The sequence below is a fragment of the Cyprinus carpio genome, chromosome B18, assembly GCF_018340385.1.
Source record: "Cyprinus carpio isolate SPL01 chromosome B18, ASM1834038v1, whole genome shotgun sequence".
Taxonomy (NCBI): domain Eukaryota; kingdom Metazoa; phylum Chordata; class Actinopteri; order Cypriniformes; family Cyprinidae; genus Cyprinus; species Cyprinus carpio.
In genome coordinates, this window is record NC_056614.1 from 13128558 (window position 1) to 13139901 (window position 11344).

The 11344-nt window shown below is 36.8% G+C and overlaps 1 long non-coding RNA gene across 1 annotated transcript; it reads left to right on the forward strand.

Annotated features, from left to right (window-relative positions):
• The first annotated feature begins 42 nt into the window (after positions 1-42).
• On the forward strand, positions 43-1486 carry LOC122140476. The gene is made up of 3 exons (XR_006157155.1): positions 43-193; positions 1056-1134; positions 1209-1486. It is a non-coding gene; the product is annotated as an uncharacterized LOC122140476 (long non-coding RNA).
• The last annotated feature ends 9858 nt before the right edge of the window (positions 1487-11344 follow it).

Sequence of the window (11344 nt, forward strand, 5' to 3'; positions counted from 1 at the left end):
GATTAAATACGCAACAGGTCTGTCACATTTGTTGCATGCAAAGGCTACATGAGTGTCCCACTCATTTCCAAGAAGCACCTCTTTTAAATAGCAAGTTTCAAAGAACCGGTTAAATATTGTGATAATTTGCGTCTTGACGCTTTTACGTAATCGCGCGGTTCATATTTTTGCGTGGCATGCTAAAACCAAACAGGTAGGCTACATTTTAATGTTTATCGTACTATGTCTTTTTGTATTAATAAGATGTTTGTTGCAATTTATTGTTTCCTAGTTCAGTTTTCTACGTCCATTTATCTAATCCCGTACGAAAATTTATTTTGGTTTCTGATAATAATGCTTTTATTGTAGTAAAAGTGTAGTAACCATAGTTTTTTTTAATTAATTAATATTATTTTTTTGGCGTATTGATTACCATCTGTATAACCACAGTTATACTAAAAAATACCATGGTTAAACCATGGTTAGTGTAGCAAAACCATGCTTAATTTTGTAAAGTATAGGTAACCATGTTTTTTTTTGTTCTTTTTAAATTTGTGGTAAAACCATGTTTAATTTTCGTAAGGGATAAAACATTTTATTTAGAAACTAAGTAGCTTATAATGTTAATTAACATAAATAATATTCATGTAACCTGCCAACTGGCTGGAAATTTTCACATGCACAGTATATAACATCGCACAATCAAATAATAAATTTGCAGTAGGCTACGTTTTATTTGTTACATTTCTGCTATTCAAGTAACTTACTTTTCACTCAGTTATTCCAAATGCTCACAAGGAATCCCATATGAAAGAGTCAGTGAGTCAGTTGTTGACTGGAGAACCGCTCTTGCTGATTCAATTCAATTCGTGAACAAGTGAACAGGTGTAACTGATTCATTGAACAGAATGATTGCTTCACCAGTGGGACGTCACTAGTTCCAGCAGTCTTGCTTGCTTAGGTTCTCCATCCGTTTATCTGTAGAGACAGTTTCGTTTTTTTATTTGAAGATTTTTTTTCACACATTAACTGCTTTAAGTCACTTAAGTGAAGTTGTGAATCGTGGATCTTCCCAGGATAGATCCTGTCTGTCACAGCCGCTGCAGAGTGTGAACTGAAGCGAAACTGCTGGGTTAGAGATGTTAGACAGAGAATGTAAGTAGCTGACAAGCCGTGTTGACCCGTTCAGGTATGGTTCTTCCAGCATGACATAGCCTCTTTTGAACCAGATCGCTTGCTGTCCAGGATCTGGACTCTACTGTCCGCCTGTGAGTGACCCTTGCGACTCTTCAGATGCATCAGTATGCTGGAGAATCCTTCTCCTGCGTAGAGCTGTCCACACGTGACAAAACATAGCGGAAAAAAGAAGAGATAGAGAAAAGATGCAAACTACACACATGCAATAACAGGGCAGTGGAGCAAGATAATAATAATAATAATAATAAAAAAAAACCCAATTAATTATATAATTAATTATATAACTGAACAATACAAATAATAATTTATAAGCGAGAAACTAAATTGATTTAAATATTAATTTTAAATGAATCAATTTTAATTTACATTTAAATAAGTACACATTAAAATTATTATTTTTTTTTAAATGAATTTTTTATTGAAATTAATAAATATAAAAAATAAAGTTACGCATGAATGATGAATTATATTACACATTTTAAAGGAAAATTTAGCATTTTCTTGAACATATTTGTACTTCACCCATTTAGTATTAGTTTTGTAAATGACTTCTCTACACTATAAATTATTAGTTTTAACTTCTATAATAAATTATACATTTCAGTTTTTATTTAAACATTTCATGTATTTACTGCTCATGTATCTGTATACAGTATTATTAATTCATTCACTCTTTCATCAGGATTTTCCTTATATACTGTACAATTCACATTAAGAAAGTGCTTAGAATCAGACTTTACAATACTGTATGGGACTGTTTTATACAGTTAAAAAATGTCATCAGATTATGACATTATCTACATTACAAGTACAACTTTAAATCTACAAATAAATTAGTAGCTGGATTAGTTTTGATTTAAAAACCGCAAAGAGTGAAACAAAAGTTCCCTGGTAATATCTGACCTTACACAAGCAATCTTTTAGCAGCCATATTGGCTTGATGCCACAGTTAAGCTGGTGTTTACAAGGGATCCGAAATGTATTAATATGACTTACACTGGCTCCAAGGTTCTTGTTGCTTCTATTTCCCTCTTGAACCCCCCGTTTGTACTAAGTAAATAATAAACCCAGGCTAAGCATGTGGAGGACAAATGTAATCCAGATCTCTGTAATCCAGTTACTGTGAGACATCCTCACTGATCCGGATTTACAGTCACAATGAAACACTGAGGGTGTGAAATGTATGCTGCCACAGAAGTGCTCTTCCACACCGCATAGGGATTAAAGCTGTTTATACAATCCTGATATTAAGACACATTAACACATTACAAAACTGGCAAAACCCCTTGAGATACTGGTCCCCTTTCATCTTAAGGGACCGAAGGTTCATCGGAAAAACAGTAGTGGGTGTTGTGTCTCTGCAGGCACAGTAGATCATTTCCTCCAGCAGGAAACGTTAATGCACCATTAATGGCTCTTAACAGATCTCTACTTCTGGTCTCTGCTCTAGAGGGCGCTGTTGTCCCTTTTATTTGGCTTCAAATCGTGGGTGGGTAAATGTGTGTGTATGTGTGGGAAAAACTGTCTGGAGAGATGGGGGTCAGATAAATTTTGCTAGTACAATTGTGTCGAACTGTCAACTGAGGAGGAAAGTGCTTCAATAGCACAGCGAGTCTGACAGAGAAAGCCAGCTTTCCTGCCTTTTATTGTGGCCCTCAGGGTAACATGAGTGATCATTTCTCCTAGACTGGCGGCTGACGTGTCACAAAAAGTGTCTCACAAACTGCATCGTCTGGGATTGATTGGCCCTCTCTTTGTTCAGTAAAACACAAGGTAACGGGATTTCGATTGGACTGTGTTTATCCTTTCTGATAAAGGATGAATTTGTCCCCATGTTCTGAGAAGGAATAATTAGGAAGTAAATAGTGGAGACTGGGGCTAGCTGTCACACTCCTGCCTTTATTTTTGAACATCAATTTCTATACAGACACCTACCTTGAAGTCTTAGCTACAAAAGAAGCTATTGATTGTTTTTATCTATAAATAAAAACAGCTGAAAACGTATTGAATTTTCGGTGACAACATGCCCCCAGTAGTGGGGCATATGGTGAACGCAAACAAACAAGATATTTTGAAATACTGTTTTGTCCACATAATGAAAATTAGTGAAGTTTAAAACAAAAATATATTTTTTGTGTGTGTGTGTGTTTCACAGAAGGAAGAAATGCATGCAGGTTTTGAATGACATGAGTAAATGAAGAACTTTCATTTTTGGGTAAAGTCAATAGTACTCTGAGGAATAATCACTATGCCGTTTCATGCAAAACCACATAAGAAATTCTATTCCCTTCTTTAAACTGAACATTTCCTGTTATAGGTTTGTTATTTAAAGTCTAATCAAAGTCTGATCTGACTGTGGGTTCTTAAGATAATACCATTACAAAACCTCATCCTTTAATTAGCCAATTACAGAAATGCTTAAGGTGAATAACTGCGTGGCTGGTACACACTGTTTCACTGCTGAAAGTAGAGTTGCCTTCTGGGCTTCTGCATATGATAATCTGATGAAGTGAAATAATGAGTCTCCTAGTGAAATTTCCCTTGATGATATTGGTCAAAGCTTCAAAACTTCACATTGCCATGAGGAAAACTTTCTGCATTTTGTACAGAGAGTAATGGTCTTATCTTTGAAAGCTTTCATTTATTTGCATTACAAAGTCACCAACCGAAGAAGCCTAGAGAGGCAGAATAATTACTGCAGAACCTGAAGGCCACATATACCTGTCTGCTTGCTGCTGCCTCACAGGTTTGTTCGGACTCTAGTTTATTTTGTGACCTTGAGGTATGTGGTAAATGCACAAGGTTATAAGGTTTGTGAGGATCCGTATGACTAGTCAGTCTGAATCACTTACCTCAGTTCTTTTTGTAAAGCTAGCAGAGTCACTTTTTTACATGTAAGGTAAAACGTAATATTGATTGTATCATTCTTTTATGACACTGTGTATGGGCTGATTCACTCTGCCCAAACAAAAAACAACAGGCTTAACACACTGACCCCAACAAAACCCCACAACGATTGGAATTTGTTGGTATCAGTGTAGTGTTATGCTGTTAAAAGTGTGATTGAGAACCAATACCACCTACCTACCTGAAGATTTTAGCTACAAAATAAAAGCTGTATTGAACATTTCTACCTTTATTGCACAGGAAAGAAAGATACGGCTGAACACAGGTTGACCTTTTGTGACCACATGCCCCAATTGTGTGGCATATTTTTAGACTATGAGCCAGTTTTACTAACAGCGCAAACTGTCTTTTGGCGTTAAAATAGTACTGTCAGGTTTTACTAAAGATGTGCAGTGATGAACTAGCGGTGAAAAGGCGTGGAAACAGCAAAATCAATGGGAGGAGTGTATTCAAATGAATCATGCAACGAGATTTACTAGCATTTGCACTCATCAAATTACTGGTATTTGTGCCATTAAGCATGTCTTAAACTATTTTGCGCTTGAAATGGCTACAATTATTGTACATTATTAAGGAGGCACCGCAAAGAAAAGAGAGCGCATGGTAGAAGGGAGAAAATTTTTCCCACACGTATTCATTTATTTGGAATGCCAGAAGACATTATCCGAACATATAGTTTGCCAAACCACGTTATTTTTCATTTGCTTCAGGAAATAAAAGATGATTTGGAACCCTCAATTAGGAGTCACACAATACCAGATCTATCAAAACTTCTTTTGGTTCTTTTCAAACATACTGTGGCTTCTTTATTTCTTTATACTTTATTTGCAACTTTATTTGCAATCAATATGTAAATTAGATGTTGCGTCTGTGTCTGTGATGCACATTGTTAGTAAATCACCTGCAGAAATTTCCACGCCCGTCGGCATTGTTTTGGAATTACACTCTCGCAGTAATTTGTCCTGTTTAGTAAAACTGGCCTTATATGGGTTAAGTTGTCACAGTGGAATCAATCATAGATTTCCAGCAAAATTTAATCAGTAAAACAATAATGAAACACAAAAGACAACAAAAAATTTGCAAATTAATTAATTGACAGCTAGCCCCAGTCTCCCCAGTATACTTATTGAACAAAACAGGTTCACGAAAACACATTTCACACAGTAGTATTGATCAAAATGTACTCCTGCACGCTTTTGCTCTTATAATTTTCTTCCTCTGCTGTTCTGGTTTGAAAAACACTTTAGAACTTTAGTAATATGAATGACAAATGCTGCCTCTCCGTTTCTCTTAAATGCTCAATTTTAGTCAATCAGTCAGTCGGGTGTCTTTGTCTGCTGGATGTTGATTTCCCCTGTGGCAACTGAGTGTTTCACAGTATGCCACAACAGACTCTTCATTTCATGCCCGTGTCCTTCAAATAGCTCCTGCTCTCAGCTTATTATCGCCATAATCATTTCTGTGACCAAATACAGTAAACTGTGCAAAAAAACCTCTCAGGTGTGCTAATGCATCATCTGGCCATATTGTGCATTTTGCAGTCTTAGGCCATTATTGTTGCTTGTTGTTAATACATCTGATTATTGTAATGTGTTTTTTTTTAATGTAACACCAGTTAAAGCTAAAAAAGTGTTTTATCAACCCATAAATATAGAGTAGTATTGGACCAGAAGATTTGTTTGTTAGTAAAATATAACATTCATACCTTGAAAAGTCTTGCTGTGCAGCTGATGATAGAGCTGTGATCATTGTCCACAACAGTGCTGGAAAAAGAGGACATCATGAGAAGAAAGCAATAGCCTTGTGCAATCTGTCTTTTCCAGATCACCAGTTCAGTTATCGAAAACCTTCCCGTCTATTATAAGGCTCTTCACAACTCTGATATAAGGTTTAAAGCAGATTTTTTTTACAACCTCCATTCTTGTGCTTATATGTAAACAACTATATAGGGTCATTTGTTTGCTGCTTGTCCTTACTAGATGTGTTTTCTTTTATCTTCATAACTCTGAGAATTCATGGATGGATATGATTTCAGGCCAAAGAGGGTCTCTGTGGAAACTCTCTTTTTAGAAAATGCCAAATTGCAGTGTTTACTGATCGGTTACTAACACTAAAATGAGCATCAGTTTCTTGACCAAGGTTGGGCTTTTGAGCATAGAACGCATTTCTCCCTGACAACAACTGGCTTTTTTGAAGAAATAATGCTTGGAGCTTATAATGTTCAGTAGGCATACATTCTCCCTGCAGACTAATTGCAATAACTGTAAGCTGGATTTTGCTATATGGGTTATTCAGACTGAATCAATCCTGAGAGAGTTAAAAATACAATATTTGTCATTTGAACATTTTCTTTCTTCACTAGGCCCTTTCGATGTGACTCAAATGGATCTCATGGAAACAACACTGCCATGGCAACATTACACAGTAGACCTACTAAAATAAGATCCAAAACAAAGACTCTTAATTTTTATTACATACAGTGAATGACACTGGTTTACAGAGGTAATTCTGAACAACAGCAATTTGCCAGCATGCTTATCTTTGCAGGCCATTTGTCTTTTCAGTTGCATTTACTGTTGCTGCTGTTGCCACTGCAGCATTGAGCTCAGTGATGTTGTGCAATTGAATTATTTACACTCATATACTCCAACACAAACTGTGACTCCGTAATTGTTCATATCATAGCTAATTCCAAAAGAAAAGACGCTCTCTTTGTACTAGTGTAGGTGCAGGTAACCTTTTTTGACATGAGGTGCTATCCCATCATTTACACAGTAATGTTTGGATAACAAAAAGCAGCAAAAGAGACCAAAGTGTTTTAGCGCTGCCCTGAGTGCTGCCGCACTACCCAGCCGAACCACACAGCATGACCCACAGGTCACCCCATCTATTAACTTGCACAACCCATTGCAGCACAGATCAGTTTTTGTCAGATTCATGTTTTGGTTGTTTACAGTGAGGAATATTCCACATATTTGTTGCCACACGGAGATCTAGAGAAAAATATCAGCATCAGGTAAATTTTTCAACACCTTCATTTGTGGGTTTAATCTTTGATTTGAATCACTCATAATTTGTATAATCAAGGGTTGGATTATCATACTTCAAATTAAATATTTTATTCACTTCCCAAAGCTATTTTTGCTCACATTAAATCCTTAAAAGTAAAGGTTCTTTTTTTATATTTACTGTATGGTTCCATTAAGAAGCTTTAACACACATGGAACCTTTCCATGTCACTAAAGGTTATTTATAGTGAAAAAACATTCTTATGATTTTTAAAATGTGCACTAAGAAAATAAAAACAAAACATTTTTTTTTAAGCACCGTACAGCAAAAATGCATGTTTTATGGCATCATTGTGAAGAAAGTTATGGAATTTAGACTTGTCTTTATTCACCTGATTCTCATTAAGGTAAATAGTGTAAATTGCATCGCTAATGTCATTCAAACCATGTGTTACAACTAACCCCACATTAGTTTGTCCCTCGCGCTCCCCTAGCCTTGATTAATTAACGTAAGATTCTTCCTTCAAAAAAATCTAAATCCACCCAAATTTGTGAATGATCATGTGTATATATCTCACTTTTTCCTCACGTTTACCCTTTCATGTACCAGCAGTGGCACTCGCTTCTAAGGCTTCCATCCCTTTGCTAGTGTTCCCGTGTTTTGTGAAAGTGGAAGATTGGGTGATATTTGTGCTATTGCTCGTCCTGTGTTATCTGCATGCTGTGTCTGAGGTGTATTTGAGGCTGAGTGGTGTGAAGCTGCCATACTTATTCTCGTCTGCGCTCATGTTAAGCCTTGCTGCTCTTTTCACCGTCTTCTGACTGTAACACACTGACATAGGAGACAAAACCAGAGAGGGCAAAGTGACCTTATTGCGCTCAATGAGGGGAGACATGTGTGGCGGTGACTAATGGCCCATATCTGGGCGAGAACGAACGTGCGCATGAGTTTAACAATGTATGACTGAAAACAAATTATAACTCTGGGAATGACTACACCACTCCACTGATTATAGCAATCCCTGACCATTTATAAAGGAGCCGTGTGGACAGTGACTAATAGCGGGGGAAGCACGGTAAACAGGTAATATTTGTAAAGAAATGTGTACTGTAAAATCTCATCTGTTATGTAAGATTTACATGCTCATCTTATTTCCGCTTCCTATATCCTGACTTAACCTCTCAAGTCAAATTTAGTCGTCGCAGTGTTTGTTTTGTTTCCATGGCAACAGGAGCTGACAAGTCCACTATTGTGTGTGCAACTGTTGTGCAGTGAACCTTGCAAGGACAACACTTTCTGTTGTATGAAAGACTGGGTATGTAACTTCAGCTATTTTATTTTTTTCTAATTATCGCAATTGTTTCTCAAGGATCTTTGTCTGTCACATTATGTTCAGTTTAGTTTCTCTCTTGAATGAATAGAATATTCTCTACTGTAGTGGTAAATTAATACTTAGCTTTTGTAAAAGATAGAACAAATTGGTGAAACAACTATTGTTAATCAGCTGCATGCCAAGATAAAATTTTAATCAGGACAGAAGCAATATTTATGGCATTCTCATAAGATCAAATAAACATGAATGCATCCACCATTAGGGCTGTTGACTCAAATATTAAAACAGTCTTTCAGTAGATGACAACACTACAATTCTCAAGTCAGAACACAAAGATTCATGAGATGATTTTCAAAGATGCAAATACATCCAGTTCATTTTTTATAAGCATATTGCTTTATTACATCACAAGTTACAGAATAGCTTTGATAGTTTCAAAGTATCTCCTATTAGCTCTTTCAATTTTTTTTATTTTTTGGGGGGGGGGGGGGTGGGTAATATTTTACCACATCTCTACTTTTACGGTTTTATTTTTACTATATTATGCAGTTTGCAGTTTACTCTAAAATTATAAATATAAAAAAAACCACCGACCATAGACATTTAAATGTTTGACAAAAAAAAAAAGAAAAAAAGAAAAAGAAATCACACTCTGAACTTACCACTAAAATCATATTTGCAAACAAATGACTGTAATGACTAATGACTTTTAAAGAATTTGTCAAAAGTCTTATAAATTGTGAATTACTGATTTAAATCATGAATCATTCACCAAATCAAGACAACTTTCAACTAGTGTTGCCACTAACGACTATTTTTATTTCAATTAATCTGTCAACTAATTTATCGATTAATCGATTAATCTAAACGACCAATTTTCCACCAGAAACCAACAGTTTTACTTAAAGAAAATTTTATTTAACTTGCAACGTTGACATTCACTAATGTACCAAAAAAAAGTATTAATGTAAACAAGCCCTTGACAAAATGTAAAACTAAAAGAGTAAAAATGTAAACAAACTTAATAATAATATTATATTTATAATAATAATAATAATAATTACAAAAGTCAACATGTTCTGAATGTCAATATATCCACGTTCAGGGCTTCTGTTCATTACAGCTGTGAGTGCAACTCCGAAGGAAGAAAAAACAGTTTCAACAGTTAGGTTTTCACATTAAACAAATGCAATGCAATGTTTAGAGTCCATTGGAATCAACGTTCAGTATTATGGTGTAAGAATGTCAACATATCCACGTGTTCTGGAGCTAGGCTGGCTCTTTTCTTAGAGACAATGTTTCCAGCTGTAAAAAAAAGAGACGTTCAGAAGGTGCTGACGTGGCAGGTACACATAAATAAGACTTTGCAAGACGAGGCAGAGAAGGAAACTTTGCCTCATTTGATTTTCACCACTGAAATGGATTTGTACTTTTTGGTAAAGGCTGTTCCCCAAAATACCTGAGAACCTCTTCTGTCACCAAATGACTGTCATCTGCCTCATCCTCACTGTCATTTTGGCTGGAAGTGTCTTCGGAGTCTGACCCTAGCAATCTGTCCAGTAAAAACACAGGCCTGTTCTCTGTCCCATCTGTTAACATTTGGACCTCTGTAGTGTGCTGCTGTTGCAGCTTCTCTATCCCTCTCCTCCTTTCTTCGAGCGCAAGGGCTTGGATTTTCACCTGCACTTTCAGGCTTTAATCTGAAGATAAGAATTTAAGTCTGCAAAACCTGGGGTCCAGGGAAGCTGCAATTATGCTGGTGTTTGCAGCATTATCTTTGTAGGTCATCTCAGTCCCTCACCTTTTTGAGATTTCCTCTGCTGCAGCAGCCTGAAATGCCTGCACATGGGTATTGTCAAAGGTAGAAGTAGACTTCTTCAGTCCTTTAATGAGTGGAAGCAGAGAGGAGAAGGCCACATATGACTCCGCACTAATATAAACAGTAGCACACTCAGATGGTCTGAGAGCTTGCTCAAACTGTTCCAATAGGCACCACTGCTCAGCATTGAGGTCAAGGAAATGCTTTGATCTGTGTGTAACCTCTTGGTCAGAAAGACATGCTGTGATGGTCCACCTCTGCTCCAGCAGGCGGCTGATCATATAGTATGAGCTATTCCACCTTACACTAACATCTTGAATTAGCTTGTGTTCAGGTTGGCCCAGTTTTTTTGTTTTGAGTTTTGAGGAGGCAGCCTCACTCTTTTTAAAATGCTCCACTAAGGACCTTGCAGCTTCAATTGCTTTGGTTATTTGAGGATTCTTCAGAACATGATTTACCACTAGCTGTAATGTGTGGCCAGCACAGCGAATTGAAGATATCCCATGCCTCTCTTCAAACATCTTGAGGGCTGCCATCACATTAGCTGCATTGTCATGTACAAAATCCAGCCTGGATTTTACTTGCAGGTATTCCAAACTTTTCAATTTCTGTTTTAATCCAGGATCCAATATTCTCTGCAGTGTGTCTTTCCTCGAGTGGCATAGTAGCTTATGAGCTCCCAGTCATTGTTTATTTAATGACAGGTTATGCCCAAGTATGCCTCTGTAGCAGTACTTGTCCAGGCATCTGCTGTTAAACTGATCATGGAACTGCATGAAGAGAGGGCGTCTTTCGCTTTCTGTAATTCATTGGCATATTTCTTAGGGCTGGACTAGAATATTTGATTTGTATATTCGTTCGGTGGGTTGGCATTCGATTTTCAGTTTTGAGATTCAAATATTCTTTTTTTTTTTTTTCCCGAACCGCTGGCATCTGCCACAAACGGTTCTCATTCACTTGAATATGAATCGCCCATGAGTGAACGTCATGATTCATTTCATCTGGAAGAGAAGACAAACATGCCGAAGACCTCAGCTGTGGCAGCACTTTAAATTGGGGCAAGAAAGGCAGTATGCCAAATATGCGATTTGAAACTGGCC